Source organism: Furipterus horrens, unplaced genomic scaffold (genome assembly GCF_987537825.1).
Source record: "Furipterus horrens unplaced genomic scaffold, mFurHor1.1.pri manual_scaffold_12, whole genome shotgun sequence".
NCBI classification, from domain to species: Eukaryota; Metazoa; Chordata; class Mammalia; order Chiroptera; family Furipteridae; genus Furipterus; species Furipterus horrens.
The window spans coordinates 3,909,896-3,936,002 of record NW_028327182.1 but is presented as its reverse complement, the minus strand read 5'-3'; the positions used below and the strand labels follow the sequence as shown (position 1 = coordinate 3,936,002).

The 26,107-nt window shown below is 47.6% G+C and overlaps 1 protein-coding gene across 1 annotated transcript in view; it reads right to left on the bottom strand.

The window, feature by feature from the left end:
* LCP1 (lymphocyte cytosolic protein 1) overlaps positions 1–14,297 on the bottom strand; it is a 47,274-nt gene extending 32,977 nt beyond the window's left edge. The window contains exon 1 of the mRNA XM_090258921.1: positions 14,139–14,297. The gene's annotated coding sequence lies outside the window, so the exon portion shown is untranslated. The remainder of the gene's footprint in view (positions 1–14,138) is intronic.
* Positions 14,298–26,107: the final 11,810 nt, after the last annotated feature.

The following is a 26,107-nucleotide window of genomic DNA, read 5'->3' as shown; positions in this document are numbered from 1 at the left end:
AACGTTCTACCACACAGGAGACAGCCGACAAACTCCAAATATCCAAATCAACAAAGTTATTGGTGAAAGTGAAAAATATCTCTTTTATTGTATGGTAAAATATATAGGAACTTTTTGGCCAACCTAATATCAGCAGGACTGTAAGATGCAGACCTCCCTCTCCTGAAAGCCCAGGGTGTTCCCGGGTTGTTTCAGAAAGCTGAGTTTTGCTGTGAAAGAGGTGGTTACCCGCTATTACACAATTACTTCAATATCAACGTCCCTCATCCAGTCATTAATTCATCTGTCTTTGCCTGCCTGCAGGTCCCAGGGGCTGCGGCTTCAGGGAGCCCACAGTCCCACATCGAGTTTCAAACGGGACACGGAGATTATAGCTCACTTACTGAAAAAAGTTATGAAGATAAAGAATGAATCCATGAGAAGGATAAACCCAGAGCGCAAGGGAAGAAGAGACTAGATAAGAGTAAGAAATGAGCGCAGAAGCGTCTCAAAGAATAAAAACGTCAAACGTCTACATCAGCCCACGCCACGAAGGTCTTCAGGTAACTTACACCTAGGACATCTCCAAGGACGCCATCACTGACGTGCCCAGCAGAGCGGGAGGAAGTGCTGAGCTTGAGGGGAGACCTTGGCTGCCACCTGAGTACCGTGAGACTCCACGTCGCCCCTCTGGGCCTCAGTTTCGTCATCCGTGAGCAGAGAGATGAAATCCCTTCCAATTTAAAACTTCCCAAAGTCTCTTCCCTAGTGGACAAGTGCTGGCACCTGTCAGAGCCAGGGTAGGTGCCTCTCAAATGAGCCTGGACACAGGGCAGAGGCTTTCAGGAGCTGTGGCCTTGGTCCCCATCGGCCTTCTCTGGGAGGTGCACCCAACGTGCTCCCCGCCGCCCCCCGTCCCGGCTCCTGCTCTCACCTCAGCAGCAGGGAAAGCTCAGTCCTCATGCCTTTGTCCTGCTTAGCGAGGCAGAGGCCACTGCTCAGCGCTCAGCACAGTGCAGGAAAGTCACCAGAGCAGCAGGGGGGCCCTCCCTGCCTTCTGGGGTGTCACCCACAGAGCCTAAGACATGCTGATCCAGTCCCCTCCTGGTTTCCAGGCAAGACTGCCCGCAAACTGTCCCAGAAAGAAGGCCACCTACTATTTTCTTAAAAAAAACCAAATAAGGAAAGCCTACAGCCTTTCCGGAGTCTCACATCCCCAGCCTGTAACCTAAATCTCTCCTGATGCGTGAAAGCGCCCTCTCTCTTCGGCTCCTCTCAGAGGGAATAACTGAAGCATAAAAATTCTGTCACATGCCTTGGTGACTGCCACCAAGCATCTGAAAAAAAAATTCTTTTAACCTGGTTTTGGAGGCTTATTTTCCTAATCTTTAAGAGTTTTCTTTGCTCTCTTCTGGGTCTGCACCAAGTTCCTTCAACTATAACATACAAATAACCAAGTTGTTGAATGTAATGGTGAAGGACCTTAGAAATGAGCTGTCCAGCTGCTTTTCTCTTGTCACAGAGAAGTGAAATGACAACCGAGTGAAAGGATGTGCCCAACGTCACAGAGCTCGTTGGGACTGGGACCAGGCCTCCTTTCTTCTCCTCTTTCCTTTAAAATAAGTTTTCAAATTGAAGAGGGAATGATGAGCTTTAAGCCCTGTTCAACACATAGTAAGTATAATTCCCACATGATTTCAAATAGCTTAGAAATATAATTTCACGCATATTTCCTGCATAAGAAGAAAAACTTGGTCTAGGTATTGAGAAGGTGCCATTTTAGTTTAGGCTACAAACACCATGTGCCGAATACTATTTGATGGGCACCTTCCAGGTTACGATGGCCAAGGCAAGGTGGCTGTCTCCTGCATTTACCTGCATATTCATTCTTGAGTTTGCATGAAGGCCTTCTGATTTTCCTGAGCAACAAAAAAGCAAACCACATGAAAACCACTCACTCTCAGGCATGGTGCTCAAAAGACCAAATGCCACAATCACAGACGAACACTGAGCTCACTCACACCTTTAGACTTGTAAAAACGATCAGGATGGTTTCAGACTATGTGTGCCTCTGGCTGCCTGGTGGGGGCCGGGGGTGGGGGTCGGGGAGCCTGTCCTCCTTGAACTCTGTCTGGTTCAGCCCTCGGCAGCACGACCCCTGTGCCCACAGCCACGTCTTCCAGCTCATTAGGAGATCACAACCTGTAAGTCACCTCACAGCACAGGCGCTCAGACATGAGTTGTAGACACGCACAAAGAAACCTGCCCATGAAGCATACAGGGCTCTAGAAGTCTGTTATCACGTTTGAGGAGTTTAATAATTATATTCATGTACATACTGATAAAACCCCTCCCACGGAAAGGTACAAACACCTTATACCAGGCCAGTGAATGGGTCAAGTTTCCATGAAACGACCTGGCTGGAGAAAGGACTTCGGTGAGTAGATAGGGGACCAAAGAGCAGCAAGTGTCCCCAGACAGTCTTCAGACTAGCCAAGGCGCACACCCTGGCTCCACTGGACGACCCCCAGAGGGCGCCGGCGGAAGCGGCACAGCCTGCGGTGCGGCTTCTTCCAGGTTCCGTAAATCCTTCTGGCTGCTGGAGACGCTGGGCAGCGGGCCTCCTAAGAGCACAGTGTCTACTCTGAGCCGAGTCCCGCTGAGGCTGGAAGTGGGGGACGTGGAGATGGAGCGGTGACTGAAAGGAAGGTAAAACCAGGCCAGGACGCAGGAACGCAGGGCACCAGGGACCCACGGGAAACCGTCAGGAATGGGTGCTGGAGTTCATCGGGGTGCAGTGTGCGTATCCCAAGCTGGACTGCGAAATGCATCCCCTGGTTATGCCGAACGTCTGCCGTAAGCAAATTCACATGTTTGTACATTTCTTCTTTCAGTAAACATCTGTCAGATGCCTACCATATATGCCGGGCCCCGAGCTAGGGGTTGGTAACACAAGGGTAAGATGTGGCCCTGGACTTTTAAGTAGGGGAGAGCGACACCAGCCGCTAGAATACAGGGGGGCTTTTTAGGTCCACAGAACGGGGGGGGGGGGCTCTCCCCTGCAGAGTCAAGCATGGCTCTTTGGAAGAAGTGACATTGGACTTGGGTTTCCACAGATGAAGAGGAGATCGCTTAAAGATTTGTCAGTCTTTTTTTTATTCAGGTAGGATGAGTAACCATCTCTCTCCATGGAGGCTATTTGTATTGGCGTCAGGGAAGAGAGTAGCTGAGGGACAATGAGCAGACCAGCTCATGTTCACTGCATGGTCACTCGGTGCTAAGTGTTTCATTTGCATTATCATATTTAATTCTTGCCACCATCCTGTGGAGCATCATTAGGGTTTCCTCTTGACGGAGGAGGAAACTGAGGTTTTAAAGACTGGCCCAGGGTCGCATTGCTACGAACTGGGGAAGCCTCCTGCTAATGCCAGAGCCTCGTGGGGGTCACCCCTCCAGGGCCTGCCCACTGCAGGCAACGTGGGTGGGGGCCCTGCTGGAGGCGCTGTCCTCACGCCGTCGGAATTCTGTGCCTCGCGTTTCTCTGCAATCCCTGGGGGTTCCTCAGGTTACCCAGCTCTGGCCTCACGTTCGTTAGGGAGACACGCACTTCTGCACGGTTTTGCTGACACCGGGTGCTCTTCCCAAGCTCTCCTGAGAAATTCCAGAAGTCCCCTCTCTTCGGTTCCGCAACCCCTTGAGGGAAGCGTTAAGAAGAGTAAGGACACCATCTTGCCCCCTCCTGCCTGTGCCCCCTGCCTCCGGGGCACACAGATCCTCTCCGTCAGCCCATCAGTGGCCTCCACACCTGGTGCCCACTCATGTTGAACTCAGCAGCGGCCCTGTCTAGACACCAGAGATGGAAAGATGAACGACGAATAACAGTTGCCTTGGAGGGACACAAGGCCCATGAAGAAAAAACGGTTATGCCCCTGAAAGACCACACGCGTCTGAATACTGAAGCAGCCATTTTTTAACTTTTGTGCTGTAAGAATTTCCAAAACAGGCAAAACCTGCCCTGGCTGGTGTGGCTCAGTGGGTTGGGCGTCATCATACAAACTAAGGGGTCGCTGGTTCGATTCCCAGTCAGGGCACATGCCTGGGTTGCGGCGGGTTCAGTCTCCAGTTGGGGCGTGTGCAAAACCCAACCAATCGTCAATGTTTCTCTCCCTCTCTTTCTCCCTCCCTTCCCGTCTCTCTAGAACCAATAAAAGCCAAAAAAAAAAAAAAAATTGCAACACCTGACTGTTGAGTCAGGGGCCCTGGCCTCTTTGCCCTGAGATTGTCCAATAAAACAAATGACAGCAGCCAGCACAACGAGAGCTCTTTGGTGTGAATGAATCGAAGCACATCTTCTGGTGGGCCGCAGAGCTCAGCAGTTACTGCTAGTTTGGGTGCCGTGCGGTGGGAAAGGTCGCGCTTCGCTGCGTTAAAGGCATCAGCCCACGGCGCTGCAGGAGCACAGAGAGAAGGAACTGCCATCCCGCGGAGCTACAGGAGCAGAAAGAACTGCCACGGGGACTCCCCCTCTCAGGGGAGAGAAAACCGCCCTGCAAAGAGAGGGCACACCCAGGGCACACCCAGGAAGCCACGGATTGCTTAGCAGGACTGGCCGGGGACGCAGGAGGAGGGACCCTAAGGGAGTTTGGGGAAGTGCCCCATGGTTCCTTCCTCGCTAGCTCTTGTTTCCAGAACGACACTTGGGTGACCAAGGCTCTTCTTGCTGTCTGTAGCCACAAGGCTTCCTGTGTTCACTTTAACTAATACAGACAGTTTTCTTTTTAATCCTCCCCCGAGGGTATGTTTATTGATTTGGGGTGGGGTGGGGGGGGGAGAGAGAGAGAGAGAGAGAGAGAGAGAGAGAGAGAGAGAGAGAGAGAGAGAGAGAGAGAGAGAGAGATGGCTGTGAGAGAGGAATATCACTCGGTTACCTCCCATACATACCTCAACTGGGGATCGAACCCTCAAATTTTGGCACATGGAACGATGCTCCAACCAGCCACCCAGCCAGGGCAAGTAATAGACACTTTTTATCTTCCTCATACTGCAGAGTGATTCTGCCTAGAAGCCACATGGGTTTGTTTGTGGGTCCCTAACTTGCTTCTTCTATCACCACCACCCACTTAGAAAACACAGACCTGTGAAGGAAGGAGAGCACTGGACACACTCAAAAACGGAAAGATGTGAGCCCTGAAAAGCGAAGTTTCCCCCCAAAGTCTCAAAGTGAGTCAGTGACTTGTCTGGAAAGAGAAGTAGAGCCCCTGAAGCTTGGTTTGGGGGAGCCGTGGTGCGGGAAAACCAGAAGTCCGCTAGTATCAGACACCCCAAAGATGAAACGTCTCGGGGGTGAGGATGAACAAGAGAATCGGGGGAGGGCTTTCTTCTCCGTCCTCTGTTGGCCGTTCCCCCTGCTCTAGAACACGATTGCCCGTCGAAGCCAGTGGAAAGGCATTTCACCCCCACACTCACGATCCTATCTTCCTTTATAAAAAAAATATACATGCACATAATGACCTGGGAAGCCCACGGCATGCTGAAAAGATGCTGGGTTTTCTGAGGCAGCTGCTTTTTGCTGCTTCGTACGTGTTACTTTGATCTTCCGAGCTTTGGTCTCCTCACGTGTAAAAACACAACCATAGCGTTGCGGTAGAATTAGGTGGGACAGTGTTTGAAGTTGCGTTAAACGGTGCTTGGCCAGGGATGGGAGGGAGGGAAGGAACGAAGGGAGGGAAAGGGGAAGGGAGGGAACGTAGAGAGCTAGAACTTTTACAAAATAATCTTGGGGAACAAACCAAATTTCCACTCTAACTTGGATAAAAGAGAATGTCGCATTGCCACCTAAAACCCACACAATTATATGTATGTTCTGTGTGTGTACATCTAGATCTCGTGTCTGTGTTCTATGTTCAGATGAGTTCAGCTGGGCTCGTTCAGGGGCTGGGACCGCCTTCTTCAACAAGAGCCCTAGAAGTGAGTCTTGACAGATACCGCACGATCGGTGGGTGCTGACAACTAGAAGCCAATAGCACTGGGTACGGGCCGATGGCATGTGTGTGGTCAAGGAGCTCGGGACGTAGTCTTGCCCGGGAGGCTGATGGTGGAAAGCACCTTCTCAAAGCTGAGAAAATGAAGCCAGAGCGGGGAATTCACAGCAACCTTAGGAAAGCCCTGACCACATTTACAAGAAGCCATGAAAAGAGACCTTTGGGCGTCTGTCCCCAAGCCTGGGGACCGAGTCTGCTGGTCTGCACGCTACAGCCCTCTGCTCTGCCCTCCCTAATTCTCCAGGTGGCTTCCCTCTCGCAGTCCCAGGTGGAAAACCACCGAGACAAGGCGCAGCAACCTTTGCATATTAGCGACGACAGGAGAAGCTTCTATTCATTCTTAACAGCGGGACCTCCTTTTCTGTGGGCTCCGTGGAGTAACTTTTTTAGAATCTCTCACGACAGCCTCATTCTCAGGAGAAAAAAATGAAGAGCTACAGGTAAATTAAGGCAGGCAATGTTAATTTGATAGGCTATACTCGTTTTCCCTTGTAGGAAGCCACGGTTTGATGGGCAAATATTTGCAATAACAGCTTACCTTGGAATACGCTGTAACAGGGTTTTTTTTTTTTTTTTTTTGTCAAAATTTTAAATAACTAAGTAGTCTAGTCTATGACCTTCATAACTCTTATTTTTAAGGCCTTTGTATCATTAAATCCTCAAGCATGTATTTGTTGGTTTTTCAAATGTGTTTGGCATAGCCCCGGTTGGGTTGCTCAGTTGGTTAGAGCATCATTCAGATACACCGAAGTTGTGGGTTTGATCTACAGTCAGGGCATGTACAAGAAGCAACCAATGAATGTTAACTAAATGGAACAACAGATCAACGGCTCTCTCTCTTTCTCTCCCACCTCCACTTCCTCTCTCAATCAAATCAATCAATCAAAAGAAAGTTTGGTTTGTCAGCAAACCCATCAAATGTAGAGTTGGGATCTCTGGCCAATGGAAATGTCACATTAAGAATAATCACTCACTAGTCAATCACAGAAAGAAATATGTAGACTTATTAGGAAGCATATAGTGCATGATGTCAGAAGACACGGTGTCATTTAAATTCATGTGTTTGCGTCTTGAAGAAACTGAATGCACAGTGGGGAAAAGGCAAGTGTGAATCTTGGCTCTGGCACTTATGGGTTCTGTGACATTGGATGCCACCCTCCGTGAACCTCAGTTTGGTCATCTGTTTATAAGATGATGAGAACACCAACCTGCTGCAGCTTTGGTATGGAAATAGAAGAGCAAACATACCGTGTTTCCCCCAAAATAAGACTGTGTCTTATATTGATTTTTGCTCCTAAAGATGCGCTAGGTCTTCTTTTCTTGGGATGTCTTATTTTTCCATGAACAAGAATTCACATTTATTGTTGAACAACAAAAAAAAAAAATCGACATTTATTAATATACTGTAGTCATGCCATCACAGACATCAGCATAACCAGCCAAACTCTGAATTCCATCAAGAATTTGGGGGGCAATGTAGCAATGACTGCTGCTAGGTCTTATTTTCAGGGGAGGCCCTATATTTCTAAGCTTGAAAAAATTGCACTAGGTCTTATTTTGGGGGGATGTCTCAGTTTTGGGGAAACAGGGTAGCAAGTGCCTAGCATGATGCCTAGCAGTTAGTAAGGACTCAGGAAGTCAGTAGTGATGGCATGTGTGGAGTGATAACACGGGGCCATGAAGGGAGGGAGAAAATGAAACCGAGAACAGACCTGGGAAACAGACAGGACTTCCCCTATTCTACAGAGAAGACTGAGCTACAGAAGGATTAAGACACGTGCTCAGACGCCACATTTAGTAAAAGGCTAGAATACGAATCCAAATTGGCCCTCTTCTTCATACTATGCCTGTTTCATGTACAGAAACTGCAGACACACACCCAGACTCACAGCTTTAGACAAACTGACATCATATATATTACATGCATTACATATTACATATGATCACCCTATAGATAGTGTCATAATTGCTTTTCTCAGGGATGTTTTGATGAAAAATCTCAGCTTGAAAGACACCGAGGGAAGGAAAAAAAAATTTGAAAAACTCATCCACGTGGCCCATAATATTCCATCTCTCCAAAGGGAAAACATTTTAAATGTTTGTTTATAAACCGTTGGGAACAACAGGGAAGTTCATTTCATATTTTTTAAATGACCAAGGGGGTCATTAAAACAAAACTGCATACTTGTTGCTCACTTTTTTGTCTTATTTTTACTCTGCCCGACTGTCTAGTTCTCTCTGTAAGGAATGTCTGTTCCACTCTTCCTACCCTGGGTCCCGGGTGCAGGTCCTGGGAGCCGAGGACGCTAAGGAGGGGCTAAGGACCCACACTTAAAAATGCTGCGCCCGAGGCTCGCAAAGACGCAGTTCTGCTTCTCAGCTTTGCCCGAGGAATGACGGCCACGGAGAAGCCACTTGTATACAAACACACTTGAGCCCCTCTTCACTTCGCACATTTGGATACACCCTTTGGATCAATTTTAGTGATAAAAGTAAGACTGAGAGATCAAAATGCAGGGTATTACCTAAGTGCCAAGTTATTATTCCATGAATTCACTTCCTTCTTGAAAGCGCAACCAGAGGGAAAAAAAGAAATTGCAGTTCACGTGCATAATTAATTTGCCTGCTGAATTTGTCATCTTGGCTGTTCTGCCTGTGGAGAACAGAATGTCTTTTTCAGGGTGTGTGTGTGTGTGTGTGTGAGAGAGAGAGAGAGAGAGAGACAGAGAGAGAGAGACGGAGAGAGAGAGAGAGAGAGAGAGAGAGAGAGAGAGAGAGAGAGAGAGAGAGAGAGAGAGAGAGAGAGAGAGAGAGGAGAGCCACCCATGCAACTGTGGTGGGATTAAAGCAAGAATCTAGGCTGCGACCACACAATGGTGGCCTTGCTAGTTCCTCAATTTCACACCCTAGCCTCTCTTTGTGCCAGAAAAACCACCAACTGTATTTGAGAAACAAGCCTCCCGATGACGAGCCAGTGGGGCAGATGCAGGGAAGGCTCTGAAGTTGAGCAGAGCTTATTTTAACTCAGTAAGTGGCTCACTTTTTACCTCGATACTTCAATTCACAAGCAAGACAATCCTCCGGTCTTTGGCAGCTTTTAGAATACTTGTATTTGGCCACTACTGTTTAATTGTAGACATGGGTACTCGGGTCCAAACACTAAATTGTTTAACTTATTCCTATCAGCCACAACAATTGGAAAACGTGAATGCCACTGGACTGAAAGTATTCTAACCTTCCCAGACTGACCATTACTTTTTAAAGCTTTCATGGTTAGAGGTCATGTTTTGTGGCTCACGCAGAGACCTATAAATTGGTAAAAACCAAATAATCACGTGAATAGAGGGGCTGAATAAATACTGATGATGATGACGATGATGATAACGAATAGACTGTTTAATGAAAGCAACTATAATACAGATGCATTTATTTGGGATAAGTTATGATTATTTAAGTTCAAACAAAGGCTTAGGACTAAGTGAGTACCACAGTCTGCTGCCTGTCCACTCCAGGAGGCATCCCCTGGATGCAGCAGTTAATACAAAACTGATTCAACTGTGCAAATCCAAAGTCATAAAATATTTGAATGAATTACCTGGCCTTCAAATCTGGAAATAACACCAGTAACTACCTCACCAGATTGTTATGACAACCAAATGCATTAATATGGTTAAAATGCATACAAAATACTCAATGCAACGTGAGTAGTATAGAAGCATTGGGTTGGCCCAAAAGTTTGTTTAGTTTTTTCCATACGATGGCCCTAGTAGGGCTTAGCTGTCTTGAACTGCGCTGGAAAGAATTTTGTTAGATTGTATTGTGACAGCTGTCAAGTCAGTGCGCATTCAAAAAAAACTTATCAAAATGGGTAAATTTTTGTGCAGCCATTTTAATATTGAAGATGGAAGAAAATGTGCAACATTTTCGGTATTTTGTGCTTTATTACTTCAAGGAAGGTAAACACGTAAAGAAAGATTCGTGCAGTGTATGGAGGAGGTGCCGAGATTGATCGAACGTGTCAAAAGTGGTTTGCAAAGTTCCTTGGTACTATTGACATTTTGGCCAAATAATTCTTTGCTGTGGGGCTGCCTGACGCACTGGAAGATGTGTAGCAGCCCCCCTGGCCCTTGCACACTATAAGCCAAGAGCAGGAGATAACGGACAGACTCCAAATAGCCAAATCAATAGTTATTGGTGAAAATGAGAAATGTGTCTTATTTTATGGAAAAAACGTAATGGATGTTTTGGCCAACCCAATATTAGATGTTATTATTAAGCTGATAATTTGAGAAGTCCCCCACCACCCCCACCCCCGCCGCTGTATGCAGAGTCTCCGAAGATGGAGTGACCATGAAATTACTGGGAAGGTTGTGCAATGACTGGAATCGACGAACGAAGACAACAGAGACAGTCAGCGGAATAAGGACGTTGAGTCTGGAGGGAACCGGGGAAGGCAAGCGGGAGGCACCACCTGGCGAGCCCAGCAGTTACATGGGGAGACGCCGCTAGAAGGTGGGCAGCCAAACGGGTGGCAGCTTCTGAGAACGTCACAATGAGAGCCGTGTGCCCAGCAACCCCTTTGATTTATGAAGGACACTGCCACCTGGCCACACGGGGAGACTTGAACCTCTTGACAGCTGCTGACACGGATTCGTTTTGTATTTTGGTGAACTCTGACTCTAATGTTATTTCTGCAGGGTTCCATATGCAGATGGAATAGCCTCGTTCCGTGGGATGATACCTGTGTGTAGGACAACTACCAGTACCAACAACAGAAAAACCTAGGAAGACAATCAGATTAATCTGGATAATATTACTCTGCTATAAAATCTGCTGTCAGTCACCAAGTGCAAGGCCTTCACAGTCTACTCCATCCATTTGTTTTACTTCATAATGTCATCTTATATGAAAATTTCTGAATTCACTTTCCCTAACCTCGTTTCAGAACTTGAGTGCTCTCTCTCCTACATGGACAGAGGGGCCTCTGCTCTTCTGGTAACAAGGAGAAGTTGAGTTGAGCGTGGTCTGAGAATAATCCCAAGTGACTGAGTAAAAGTTGAAGCTCTGTGGTGCTTTGCTCTTCGTCATCAAAGAAGTCCATTATCAAGGACATAGTTTGGATAAGGGGAGCTAACTGTGAGTTCAATGAATGTCTTTAGATTACAAGAACGAGATTATAACTTTGCCTGTCTGCAGTGGTCACTGGACACTTTCTTAAATTCCTTGAAATCAACGTCCATTTAGTGCTTCAGCAAGGAGGGCGGAAGGTAGATTACAAAATAGGATATTATGATTGTATCCCCTTTCATGGCCGTCTCTTGGGGAGCCCAGTAAATATTAAGCTCATAAGGGAAATCACAGAAAAAGCTCCGGCAAATATCTAAGGAACTGAGAAAAAATAGTTGTCACAGATTTGCAATTTGATAAATATCAGCCCCTACTGTGTGTTAGGAGAGTCAGCAAATAAGGACTTAAGGGTAAAACAACATTATTACTGCTCCGCTTACGCTAACATCAAAGCATTACGCAAACACACACGGAAGAAGCTTCGTGCAAGAAACGTGGGAGCGGAGCCCAGTAGGAGAAAGCCCTCCCAGAGGGCATGGTCATGCTTCTTGGGGTGAGCCTTGAAAAATAACCAGGAGTTTTACAAATAAAGAAGAAAGCAATTGGAGAAAGCATTGCAGCAAAAGAAAAAAGGGAAAGAGCATAGAACTTCCTGGTGGCTTGTGGTCTTGTGTCCCCAGAACGTGTGTGAGCGAGGGACGTGGCAGCCAGTTAGAGCAGGAGGAAGTGACGAGACAGAAGACTGGGGAAGTGGCTGAGCCAGTTTGGGAGGACACACAGCCCTTCAGTAAAACTGTGCATTAATTAAAAGAAAAAACACGTCATCTACTATCATCTGCAACCTGCAGGGGTTAACCATCATCTCTGATTAGAAAACTAAAAATACTTCGGGGCTTACGGCCATTTTTTGTTCCTTCTTCTCTTTTCTCTGTCCCTCCCTCCCCTCTCTCAGCCTCCCTCCCTCTGTCCATCTCTCTTTCTCTCTCAATCCCTGCGTGTGTCCCCCTCTCTCCCTTCGCACCCCGTTTCCTTCCCTGCCTCTGACAGCGGGGAGCCCCAGATCTCTTCAGTCCACTTCAGATCAAAGCCGTCAGTTACCCCCATCTGGGGGAAAAGCACCCTGGAGTGGAAGAGGGGGTCTGAACTCGCTGCGCAGGCCTAGAGTGGCCGCATGAAGCCCGCCGCCCAGGCTGCCCGCTGCCCACCCCCCCAGGCCCTCTGAGCACCCAGGATCCTTGGGCCCCTTCCTGCAGAGCTGGAAGCCTGCCCCCATCTGTGAAGAGGACTAAAGGGTGTGGTGCTTGCAGAGCGGCTGCGCACAGGAAGTAATTATAGATGCTCAGTGTTACTGTCACTGGTCCCCTTCTCTCTCCCTTAAGTAGATCTGAAGAGCCTTTCCTTATTAGCCTCCCCTTCCCCGAGGGCTTAGAAAGAGAATTATCAATGATGTTAAAGCACAGAAATTGTTTTCCAAACGACCACCTGTTTCAAGGCTTAAGTGAAGAAAGAGACAAAATTTAAAATGTGGCAAAGCACCCCTGGGATCGCTAGTGAAACGTCCCCACGCACAGCTCCGCCCCATCACCACTGCAATCGTCTGAAGGGCAAGGCCAGAAGGTTCTTTCCTGCTGCTAGAATGTTCTTCCCTGGGGCGACTGGCAGGGAGCTACAATGAAGATAGATATCTTATGACCTATCAGGCTGCTGCTTCCACAAGCCAAATTTGACTTAAAGCAAGAGGTTCTTTTATTATTTCACATTAACTTCTTCATAGTCCCTTTCATTCCGTCCCAATGCAAGGAAAATTAATTTTATGCTCATGAACATTTTTACTGAAAATAACACACATTTTTTAATTTGCTCTCTCGGAGGGTTCAAGACTGCCTCTTCCAATTCCACATTTTTTTCAAGTGAGATTGTGTAAAGCAATATTGATGGTCACATTTTGCAACATCCAGAAATTCCCATTTATAGGTAAATGGTCAGTTTCATTCAAAATTGCCGGCGCAGATATTCTTTACACAATTTTATTTAATAGAAACCAATGCTGATAAAGTCATATAAAGTTAAAATTAAAATGTGTGTGGATAAAACACCTCTGTTTAATGATTGTTTTTTTTAAAGTTGCCCTGAGGGGATGATTTTGGAAAACAAGTTGCTAGACTTGATTTTTTGTGAAGTATGCTGATCTATGAATCCATTTCCAGACTGAAGGGCTTTGGGGTTGATCATCTGTCATAAGGATAATTAAATAAAGGCTGATCCAAAGTCTGTGTTTCAACCAAGTTCCCGGAATAAACAGCCCCTGTCAGGTTCATAAGAATTTCTACTGCAGACAGAAGCCTGTCATCAAAAACTTCACAGTCAGTCATATGTACGGTCATCAACACAGCGAATAGTTCAGACATACGTGTGAAAAGTACAACTGAGGAGCACCGATTGCTTTTATTTTCATAGAAGAGACGAGACGAGGTGGCCTCTCAGTGCATGCGGCTATGGAGCAGGCCCGTTAAAAGCTGTTGCCCCCAAGATCGCTCCCCTAACCAGTAACGCACTGATAATGGGACACAAAGTGTTAAAATAGCCACTGAAGGATCGTAAAGGTGTTTTCTTAGAAATACCGAAGCACCGGAGCTAAAATTAACCCACCGCATTGGGCACAATCTCAATGATCAATATGCACTTTCCTGAAAACAGTTTAAAGCAGATAAAAATCACAGTAAATAGCCGCCCTGAAATAAAGCCATAGAAATAAATCACATCATGGTTTGGTTTAAAAAGAAAAAAAACCCATAGTTTTGGAGGGGTGATAACAGCAGGTCACTGAAGAAGCCCCCCCAAGAGCTGAGGGGTCCCCCTCCGGATGGCGCAGGAGGTGGCTGCTGCATGGCTGAGCCGTTTACTGGTGGCATGGTGTCCCCCAGAGCTCAGGTGACAGGTGCCCAGACCTCTAGTCCTCGGAAGACAAAATCTACAGCCCACGAACAGAGCCGCTCCACAAGCAAAGCATCCGAAGCCCTTAGAAATGACAAAAAGACGCAGAAAATTTACCTTGTAGGAAAACCGTCCTCAGTGGCACCCGCCTGGGACCAGAAACTCCCTTCTTTCTGATTTGCAGAAGAACTTTGTCAACCCTGAGTGTGGTCACAAGGCAGGAAGTGACTGAAATGACAAATCGTCAGCCACGAAAGAAATAGATTTTGTCTTTATAAGGACATTTTACTTAACTTTTTTTCTTGTCCCCTCCCCCCCAGAAATCACCTGACCGAACAGGTCACACTGAAATTCAGAAGCCTCTTACCACTTCCTCTTTATAAGCATTTTTCTCTTTCCTTCCTTTTTCGTTTTTTTTTTTTTTTTCCCTCCCCTAGCTGGTTGTTCAGCTCTGGGCTACTTAAACCTGTCTGATTTCAGATAACAAGGTGAGGTCAGCCGGCTACCTCGCCTTCTTCCTCTGACCCCAGCTGCAAACACAAAGCCCTGGCTTCTGCTACTGACAGCAAACTATAAACAAAATGTTCATTTTTAGTGAAAGCCAAGGGAAGAGGTGCCGGTGCACCTGAAACAAACTGAAAGGGGTTTCCCTCCTTGGGCAAGCCCGCCCCAGCCACACCAAGCCTCTCTGAAGAGTCCCTGAACGATAATCTTATTGGTGCAGACGAAACAAAACGACCTCGTTAAGGGGAAGGGCTAGAAGGCCAAGGTCGCTATATTAGTTACTCATTCTTTTATTTATAGAACACCCATAGGCTGAGGATCTCCTTAACCCAATTAATGATTTCAATTATTTAGATGTTTCCTACAGGTGGCCGCGGGGGTGAAATGGGCAGCTACGTTCCTTCCTCCAGACCAGGTGTATGGTTCGAATGCACATTTAATAAAATCAGCCGTAGCATAAAAAAGCTCTGTGCGATGCCCAAACTGCTGATGCTTGTCTGGAGGGCAAACGTCCACCTGCAAATGTAAGTGCGCAGGGGCTTAGAGCCTGGTGGGGGTCGGGAAGGGCGCGTAGCACTTTGGGGAAGGTGGCCTGACCGTTGTCCTCGGCCTCCACGTGGCCTGCAGGCCGCGGGGCCCCGGCAGCCCGTCTGCCGTTGAGGAAGCAGGACCCGGGCTGTGCTGCACACCTGCCAGGGAGTGACGATGCTGTCACCCCACGGACGTCTGTCCTGCCGGTGGGCACTGGGGGTGGGGGCTGCCCTCACATTTCCTCTAGAAAGACCCTGCTAACGACCTCAAATGTTAAACCGAGCTGTTGTGGGTTCTGCAGGCCGTCAGCCAGTGGCGAGCACCTCCTCTGTCACGTCCCCACAGCGACCACTCTGGGGACCGGTGGAAGGCCAGGAAGAGAGGGTGGAGATTCAGTGCGTTTTAGAAGCGTGCCTCCCCAGGGAAGCGGAGGTTGAACCGTGCTTTCTGCATTGCAAAGTTGCTCCCCAGTACCAGGGTGCAGAGGGGTTTCCAGAAGCACCTAAATTCTTCTGGGACACCAGAGACACATCCACTCACCGCTGGGACAGGACTAAGTGCGTTACGACGTGGCCGGATGATGGTGGTGTCCACATGGGCGGAGACCGTCACCACTCAGGGCCCCGCAGACAATGGCTCGGTGGCTTTTTGGATTAAAAAACAAAAGTGTGATGTGACGGTGGCTCTCCCTTAAAGAATCTGGTTCTGCACGCCTGGGGCTGCAGGACAGAACGAAGGCCCGGCGGGAAGCAGCCCTGGCGCCCCTGGAGGAGGAGAGCGGCTAGGGGAGCCTGGCCATCAGCCTCCCGGAGCAGCCGTGCCGAAGAGCAAAGCGTCCCGATGCCGGGTCGTGCAGCGTCCGGTGCCCACCTGCGGGCATCGGGGACCCAGAGGAGAATAAGACACAGTCACTGCCCTCAAGGAGCACAGGGACGGGCAGATGCGAGGCATGAAGTGAGGGGTGGGCCAAATGCAGATCGGGGTGGGGCGGACGTCTGAAGGTGGTGAGACGGAGTGATGACTGGGAGCTGGTTCAAGTCAAAAAGAGAAGTAGGATTTCAGATGACGTCTAGACCCGAGGAGGTGAAAGCCGTGGGGTGGTGCTGCCTGCCACCACCCGGCTGAGGCGGTCTTCTTCTACCGGGGCTCCAGCTCAGCTGTGGCCCCATATCACCCCCTACCCCCGCCACCGCTTCACCCACATCCTGGACCCCTCCCTCCCTCTTAATCTCTCCATCTGCCCCTCAGTGGCAGAAGCCTACGCAGAGGCCGGCAACCGTCAGGTCTTCGCCCAGGGCTTTTGCAAAGAGGAGTGTTTTACCACCGTCATGTGTAGACGGGCTTGTGCATCGTGATGATGAACTGAGACCAACCTCTGGTTTTATTATTCTTTTTACCTTCTCTCCAGACAACGCACCCCCGATACGCTGTACCTACAGCGTTCCTCTCCCTCCTCCTGCCCCCCACCCTCCACGTGCCTCTACGGCCACCTCTGCTGCTTCTTTCCTGGCTGCTGCTTTGCGCACCCGCCCTCCCTGCTGTCTCCCTTACCTCACCCTCCCGCTGTCTGAAACTGGGGGCCTCGGTCCGAACACCCCATCAGCTGCTACGCTCACAGACACAGCCTTGCAATGCTGTAAGTTCAAGCTGCTTGCCTAAAAGTTACTCCTCGGAAGGACTCGGATGTGATTCCATTAATTACTGACAGCAGGCATTCTCATTCCGGGGTCCATGAGTCCCTAAAAGGTACATATAATTTTGCGTGTGTGCTTTCTTTCTGGGTCCATCATATTATTCACGATAATATCAGGGAGACCCCGAAGTTCTTGCCTCGGTCTCCTCCGCTCTCCAGCATCCTTCCCTGGCCTGACTTTCCTGCCCTTGTTGACGGTGATGACCAAGGCAGCTGGTATGAGCTTCCTTATCTAGGGTTTGTCATCTCCCCCCCTCCGGTGTTGGAGGAGGCAAGTCTTCCACCTTTTCCAGGCCGAGTTTCCCATTATGATCTTAATCTCCTATCTTCTGCTCCCTTAGATGCCTTGCTCCATCAGTGATCTCATATTTTTCTAGAATCTTTCATCTCTTACGCTCTTCACATCTGTTTCATTTCCTCAGGGGATAGAGACAAAGGGGAAATAACTTCTGCTTCATTCCACGGCTTACCCCGCGACATCGGAGGAGCGTGGAATGGTGGTGATGAAGATGAGCACAGTCCCTGCCCTTGGAGAATGTCCGCTGTAGCCAAGGACGCAGACACGGGGAAAGGCAAGTGGTCCTCAGAACCACGGCAGATGGGCAGTGCCCGTGGGGACGGACACGCAGCACTACCCCGGACGTGGGGGGAGCACCACGGAGGGGTTAAGAGGAAAGATGCTGAGCCTCCTGCAGTACCAGTCATGTGACCTTGGACCAAGCCTTTCATGTCCCTGGCCTCAGTTTCCTCACCTAGGAAATGGAGCGAGGCACAGGGTCTATTTCATACGCTTGCTCTGGGAGGTAAGTGAACACTCCAAAGAGTGCCTGGCCCAGAGGAAGTGCTACACACGTGCTCGTTTGTATTTTCATAGTCACACCAGGCTCGGGACTAGACCCTTCACACACGTTATTTCTTTCATTCCTCAAACAACACTATGAATTGGGTTTTTTTTTTTCCCTTTTGATTTTAAAATAGTGGTGTGAGTCTCACACCACAAAATTCACTGTTCAGAACGCAGCGGGTTTTGGTACATTGACAGTGCTGGGGCAGCAGGACACTATGGTTATAGGACACTTTCATCTTCCCCAGAGGAACCCTGGTACACGTTCACGGTTAGTCCCCATTTACCTCCACGTCCCCAACCCCCCGGCGGCGAATATATTTGGTCTCTGTAGATGTACCTGTTCTGAACATCTCATTAAACTGAAATCATACAGCGTGTCGTCTTTCATGACTAGCTTCTTCTGCTTAAGCAGAATATTTCCAAGGCTCATCCATGTTGTCGCCGGGTCAATGCCTGGCCCTCTCCTACAGAGGAAGGACATGCCATCGTATGTACAACACACATCACATTTTCCTTATCCCTTCATTAGATGATAGACATTTGTTTCTCCTCTTTGGAGTATAAATGATGTTACCATTAATATTTGTGTGCCGCTTTTGGCGTGGCTCTATGTTTTCTTTAATTTTTTAATCCCAGGAATACATGTGTGTACCTTTAGAAGTCAAGCATTACCTTCAGGTTCAGGTGAGACCCACTGAGACACTCCCCATCTGCCTCAAAGTCCTGGTCCCAGAAACAATTATTGTCAAGTTTGAGCTATTGCTTTGGCTACGCCAAGGTTTTAGATGCCATGATTACACTATGCTGATTGTCCAGGATCAGACTTTTAAAAAATTTCTCACTCCACCCACACGCATGCACTAACCTTCCCGCCATCCTCTAAACCAGCTTATGGTGCTGCTTCAGTTCAATTAACGTTCAGTTTTTACCAGACTGTGGAAATATCCACAGCTGCATTATAATAGGGACAGTACTAGGTTTCTATTTCATTACTGCATCTTTTCTCCCTTGCTAGATTTCTATGTCCCTGCTACTAATGCTGTACCAAACACGTCAACAAGGATAAAAAAATTTAAAAAATCAGGAAATGAATCCATTTCTCTTTTTTCCCCTCTTTTGGACGGGGCCTTTCCAGGGTCCTTCACCCTCCTGTGTGGCCCTGCGGCCCAAGAGCCACCCAGAAGTTTCCTCTCGCCATCATCTGGGAATCCCCTCCTCCGCCCTCGGGCTGGGTCTCCTCATCTTCCACTTTCTTGGACTACTTCCTTGTTTTAATAAGCACATCCTCTAGCAGATTCTTGAGAAAAATTTTTTGGGATGTAAAATTTTTGAGACAGTTTCTAACTGTCCCCTGGCTTCTGGGGGTTTGCTGGCAAACTGTGTCTCTATAAAGAAGGGGGAATTGGATGCAGTCACAGTGAATTAGGATCCACCCAAATGAGATCATCTTGCTGTGACATCTGCAAACACCCTACGTCTAAAGAAGGGAGTATTCACAGGCACTGGGGGCTTAGGACATCAATACCGTCTGAGGGGGACACCATTCCTAACAGGGTCTTCAGCAGAAAGTGACACAAACAGACTGTATGTTGGAAAAAGTCTCCCTACTTCCAAAGAGAAACGAGATGACAAGGCTTGGACTGGGGTGGGGAGGATAAAAACCAGATGCCCCAGAGGCCTTTGCCTTTACTGTCGTACAAGGTGGGGATGTGCGGTGATGGGACAGAGGGGGTGGGCAGATTCGAGGGACCCCTGGCACAGGCAGAAAGAACGAGAAAGAACAGATTGAATACCAAGGGAAAAAAGGAGGAGGAGTCAGAGATGACCCCGTTTCTGCGCAGAAACGGGGTGTCTACCATTCAGTGAGACAGGCGATGGGGAACTGAGTTTACAGAAGAGAAATTACGAATTCAGGAAACGCTACCTCGTTTCCTCGGTTCCCACACAGCCTGTGTTGGGTAGCTCCGCTCACAGCTCTTCCAAAGCGGCGACCACACAGACTTGACTCAGTCTCCCACAGCCTGGCCTGCATGCGACAGCTGACACAGATAAGCACCCTTCCTTGTCTCAAACGCTTGTCTCCGTGAGCAGTTATCTTTATTTAATTGCAAAATGAGCCCCTTTATTTTGAAATCCTGCTATCATATTAAACATCTAAAGCTGCACCTGTCATTCCTCTGACAAGTCAGCTACTGCACCCCATCCCTGACTCCCTTCGTGCGGCCAGCGGGGAGCGTTGCCCCAGGACTGCCCGAGGACTCCTTGACTGCTAATCTTCTCCCGATTCCCACGTGTGGTCAAAGCCGCATCTACTTTCCCCTCAGAGTCTTTCCCAATTTTCTGCTTTCTATGCCTCTTCTGCATTATTGAAGCCCTGATTACTATAGCCCTGGGCTTCGGGTCAGCTTCCTGATTCTCTATTTCCTGCCTCGCTGCCCCTATGTCCGTCCTGTGTACTAGCACCACACTCGTCTTCACAAAGCTGCACTTCCCGCCCGTCTCCTGCTCACGGATCACCTGGGATCCCTCCTCACTTCCATGAGAGCATCCAAACTGTGCCTCGATTCATCTTCCAAGCTTCATTCGAACAACATAAGGAAGTCCTCCGGGGTTTTCGAGCTGGTCTGTTGACCCTCTGTGTACCTGCACACTCCTCGGGGTGCCCGTCAGAACCCTACGCTCTCTTTTGTTGCCTGATCTCCCCACTTCCCATTTCTGTAAATCTGAATCATTCTCCTAGAATCAAGAACAAGACCAGCTACATAATTTGTGGGTCCCAGTGCAAAACTGAAATGAGGATGCCTTGTTCATAAGTGATCAAGAGTTTTCAGATGGTGACAGTATGGCCTTAAGCCAAGTGTAGAGACGTTCTGAGCACACAGCCCATGAAACCACACGGGTCATACGCCGGAGCTGGCTCTGATCAAGAACCTTCGATCCTGAGAAAAGAGAACAATTCCGGCGCTCTCATACACCCTGATCTCTAACTATACTGCAAAGTTACAGTAATCAAAACAGTATGATATTGGCAGGAACACAGACGTACAGATCAACAGAGTCAAAATAAACCCAACATGCATATAGGCAAGTAATTTACAAGAAGGAAGCCAAGAATATACAATGGAGAAAGAAAAGTTTCTTCAATAAATGGTGCTGGAAAAACTGGACAGCCATAGCAAAGCAGCCGGTACTGGCATAAAAGCAGACACACAGACCAATGCACAGAGGAAACAGCCAGAAATAAACCCACGCCCATATCATCAATTAATATATGACAAAGGAGGCAGGAACATACAACGAGGTAAAGGCAGTCTATTCAATAAATGATATTTAAAAAATTGGACAGAAACATGCAAAAAATAAAATTATACCACCTTCTTACAACATATATAAGAATAAATTCAAAGTGGATTAAAGACTTAAATGTAAGACTTGAAACCATAAAACTCTTAGAAGAAAACATAGGCAGTCAAATCTCTGATGTTTCTTGTAGCAATATGTTTTGATATATCTCTTCGAGCAGAGGAAACAAAAGAAAAAAATAAACAGTCTTCATCTATAAAAAGTACGTAGCCAAAGGAAAATGGGAAATGTCACTGAGGGTCAGTCCTGATTTGTTTAGATGGGAGGCAAAGAGGCGGGATGCACATGGTCATGGGCTAGCCTGTGACCTTCACAGGGACAGAGAGTGTGTCTTACCCTACAGGACACCTATTCATAAAGCCACTCTGCAAAGACCAGGAGATGCAGCAGCTCTACTTAATACACAGAAACAAACACAGGGAGGTGGCCAAGATGGGAAGACAAAGAAACATATCCCAGATGAAAGAACAGGACAAAACTCCAGAGAAAGAACGAAATGAAATGAAGACATGCAAACTACTAGATGCAGAGTTCAAAACACTGGTTATAAGGATGCTCCATGAACTTAGGGAAAAAGTGGCTGGCCTCAATGAGAACTTTAACAAAGAGATAAAGACATAAAAAACGACTCAGCTGAATTTATATGGAAATGGGAGAAAATGCTACTTGGATCCCAGGTTTACTTTCCAGAATAAATGAGATAATATGCACTAACACACTTCACAGTGGTTTTAATGACAGACTTTATTGAATCTGAATTTGTAAACTGTGACATATAAAATACCTCAATGTTTCATTATGTCAGTTCAAATTCATTCATTTGGTCACCCTCTTTAGTAAGACTCAACTGGAGTATATTTGCATTAACCTGTGCCCTGTGCTGGGTGCCTGAACACATCGCATTTCCTATTTGCCTCAAGCCCATGCTGTAGGTGACATTTGCTCTATTTTAAGAAAACTGAGGCCCAGACGAAAAGTTTTTGTTTCTTATGTTTATCTGCAGCAGCAATATGAAAATATTTCTGGTCAAGTTCTCCATTTTTTTAAGTAGATTTATGAATCAGCTGCCCGTCTCTGCATACTAGACCCAACAATAGTCAGAGTAGCTTCAGTGAATTCGTATGATACAGTTTCCTTATTCCAAGCCCTCGTTTATTAAGCAAGCATTTCTTGTGCATAAGGAAGTGCCAAGGAAGACACAAAGCAAACACAGGTAAAGAGAAGCACAGGGACCGCTGCAGTGCGGCGTAAGCAATGAGTGAGATTATTTTAGATTACTCTGTTGGCAGAGAAAAGGGATGGAATGGGGGGTGACTGGGGACAGGAAGCATTAGGAAGCCAGGGCTGTGCACCAGGTACCAGGCAGTACCTGCCAGCCCTGGGCAGCAGGAGAAAGAGCAACATAAGAGATGCTCCAGAGGTTGACATGACAGCGGGCCAATGAGACAGATGAGTCAGGGATGACGGAAGTTAGTTACGTAAGGCTTCGGGGAAGAGCCTGTCACATGGCCCTTAGGGAAGACAGGGAGGAACCGCAGTGAACTTGAGGCAACAGGGCACCTGGGCACAATGCAAACTGTGGAAACTGGAGCTGCGGCTGGGGCTCAGGAGGGCTGGCCCGTGCACAATGGAAACTGTGGAACTGGAGCTCTGGCCGGGGTCAAGGCAGACGCCACAGAACAGAGCAGCATCAGTACGAGGGGAATCAAGCTACGGGACAGAGCCAATGCCAGGAGACAGCGCTGAGAGGCAAGTGAGCCGAAGTTCGAGGACTGGCATCTAAAACGAAGAAGGGGCCAATTTAATCAAAATTTTGACATGAACTAAAATAAAATATATTTAGATGATACATTGAATTTTAGATTATCTTAGATTATGTCAGATAATAAATAATTTTATTCCCCCCCTTTTTTTTTCTGTGCCCAATAAAGGTCAGGTATCACTAAGGAGAAGGCAGGTGCACTTCAAATCCTGTCCATTTTGAGAAGAATCATATTCAGGGATAAGAAATCATGGCTAAAAATGAAGTCCCTGAGCCAGACAGGCAGTATTGATAATGGAGACATAAACACCACCGTGGAAGACTGCTTCCACGAGCAAATCTCAGGGATCACATCCTGCAACGACCACAACATCCAGACTCATTCATTCACCATTTCCCCCCTTCATCCTACCTTCTGCAGGGCACTCCGCCCGCCATAAGAATACAGCGGTGGGTAAGACACACTCTCTGTCCCAGTGGGGGTCACGGGCCAGCCCATGACCACGTGCATCCCGCCTCTTTGCCTCCCGTCTGAACGAATCAGGACTGACTCTCAGGGGCATTTCCCTTTTTCCTTGGGCTGTGTCCTTTTTACAGATGAAGATGGAGGGCTTGCTAAGCAGCAAATGGGGGTCTTCTGTGAGATGAATTATATGGTAGCTAAGAAATGTGATGAGTATATACCCACGTATACCCACATGGCCGCACAGCTGAACCAGAGCAGTTGAGTGGTTCCTGTTACCCGCCCCCCACCCAAGGGCTCCCTCAGTCAATTTCACAGTGAGGGTTTTGCCCTACAAAGGGTGCCCCATCCTTGGCAAACTCCAGGCAGAGGAATGATAAATGGGAGGGAGGAGGATGCTTTGCCACCTGACCTCCCTTCTCATTGCTCTCTCCTATTTAGAACAAGAGAAATGATGGTTAAATAAAAAATAAACAAAACAATTCCTTTTTGAAATCAAGACTCAAAAAAGAAACAAACACCAGAAGGAATGAAGTATGGACTCTCCAAAACACTACTTTTGGTACTGGATTTACTGAAGCCACTGAATTTATAAAAGTTCACAATGTAAGTGTCCAGAGGTAGAAAATAATGCCTCAGAATAAGTATGCCACGTCTGCCTGCCCCGGTAGGTGGCGTGGGGGGCACCCAGGCTTGCGTAAGTCTCTACGCCATGTTCCTGCCTGTGGTGTGAGGACATCTCAAATACCTACCAGGACCAGGCAGGTAACTAAAGTGCCTGAAATGGGCCTAGTTTACGTGGCAGGGACTACTATGCACTGGAAATTCTATGTCTTGTCTAAAATTTTGCAGAACGTATGAAATTATGATTGTTTAAGAGAAACCAGAAATCTGGATTTTCATGTGAAATCATCTGATTGTTTTTTACAAATTGGCAATGAATTAAAAAAAAATTTTGACCCTCATTTGTGGATATATTTTATTGACTTTTGAAAGAGAGGAGGAGAGAGATCCAGAGAGACAGAGAGAGAAGCATTCATGTGAGAGAGAAACAGCAACTGGTTGCTTCCCATATGTGCCCTGACTGGGGATCAAACCCACAATGTAGGTTTGTGTCCTGACTGGGGATTGAACCTGCAACCTTTTTGTGTACGGGACAAAGCTCAAACCAACTGAGCAACCTGGCCAGGGCTATACTGGCGATGAGTTTTAAAAAATTAAGTGGCATGCTGGCTAATCTGTAACTGATTAACCGAGAGGTCACTGACTTACAACTTTTGGTTCATGGCAAGTTTGCCGTGTTTGCACAGAAACATGGACGTCATCGTGTTTGCAAACATTATTAACCCGAGCCCATGCAGGCAGCGCAAAAACTCAAGGACATGGAAGGCCTACAGTTGCAACGGAAACTATTTGAAACCTTAAAGCTGTGAGAAACTGATGTGGCTGGAGCGCAGGGGATGCCTAGTTTGATAGTAAGAACGATGCTGAGTGGTTGACAAATCACGCCAACTGTTGAGACAGCCTGACTTACGCAATCATCATCTTCAATGTCTTCACCAGCTAAAAATGGGGGGCAGTATTTGGTATGGTAAATATTGGATGCCTGATGCTAATTCAGAAGAAAACGAGGAATCTGTGTGATTAGCGTATCATGGGGGATTGCTGCTCAAAGTTGTCGCAGGGCATGAACGATTCTATTGGTTCAAAGTCTGTTTTACCGCAGTTTGTGGGGGGCTCCAGTACACATCCATACCTCCATTCATTTATTCAACGAATATTTATTGACTGCTTACTATGAGCCAAGTACCAGCAGAGGCATTGGAATAAAACAGCGTGTGCATTAGATAAAAGTTCTTGACCTTATGGAGTATCCATTCCAGTTGGAAGAGACAGATAATGTACAAGGAAACTAAAAAAAAAAACCAAAAATCTAAGCACATAATATTTTAGACAGTAATGAGTCTTAAGGAGAAGAAAATTAAATCAGGAAAGGGGACTGGAAGTCTGTATGCATCTTTTGGGGGGACAGTGGGGCGGACAACGTGGAATTTAAATCCTAAATAGGACTACCAGGAAAAGCCTTAAGGAGAAAGTGGTACTTTCTTGAGTAGAAATGGGGGGTGGGGGTGGTGAGGGGGGAGAGCCGGCCGACAGTGAGGGAGTGGAAGCGGGGCCAGCCCTGCAGATAGCTGGGGTAACAAAGTTCCGGGCAGAAGGAGCAGTGCAAAGGCCTTGAGGAAAAAGTGTGTCTGTCATTTCAAGCCCAGTCTGGTGTGGCAAAGACCATGCGGCAGATGAGGTCAGAGGCCTGGTCACACCGTGGGCTCTCACAGGTAAGGGGGACAGGAAGTCATCGCTGGAAAGGGGGGTTAACCCAAGGGATGACAGGTTATGTTTTAAATGGGTCCCTTCACAGCTGTGTCACGATTAAGCCAAAGAAGAGCCAAGCCAGGTGCCTTGTGACCAGCTGGGAGGCTGTTGCCACAATCCAGGTGGTGGCAGAGGAAAGGACGGGAAGTCATCAGTCACAGGAGAGTTGAAAGAATCTGCTGACAGTCTCTTCGTGGCAGATAAGAAAGTGAAGTCATGAGCGGATCCAAGGCCTTTGGCCTGAGTCACAGGAAGGACGGACTTGGCCTTATCTGATGTGGAGGCGACGAGCTGAGGGTGAAGAATGGCAGGAGGCCAGAGTTAGATCTGTTACGACTCTCAAGGCTCCAATTTGGAGGTATGAAGCGGGCAGTTGGATAAAGGGTCTGTGGGTCCACATGGTATGTTTAAACTTGAAGTCATCCGCATATTGATGAATGTGAAGCTCAGCGTTAGAGAGAGAATAGGAATTAAAAAAGAGCAGAGGTCCAAGCTCGGAGCTTTGGCGCACTCCAGCATGAAAGCTCAGGCAAATGAAGAGAGGCGAACA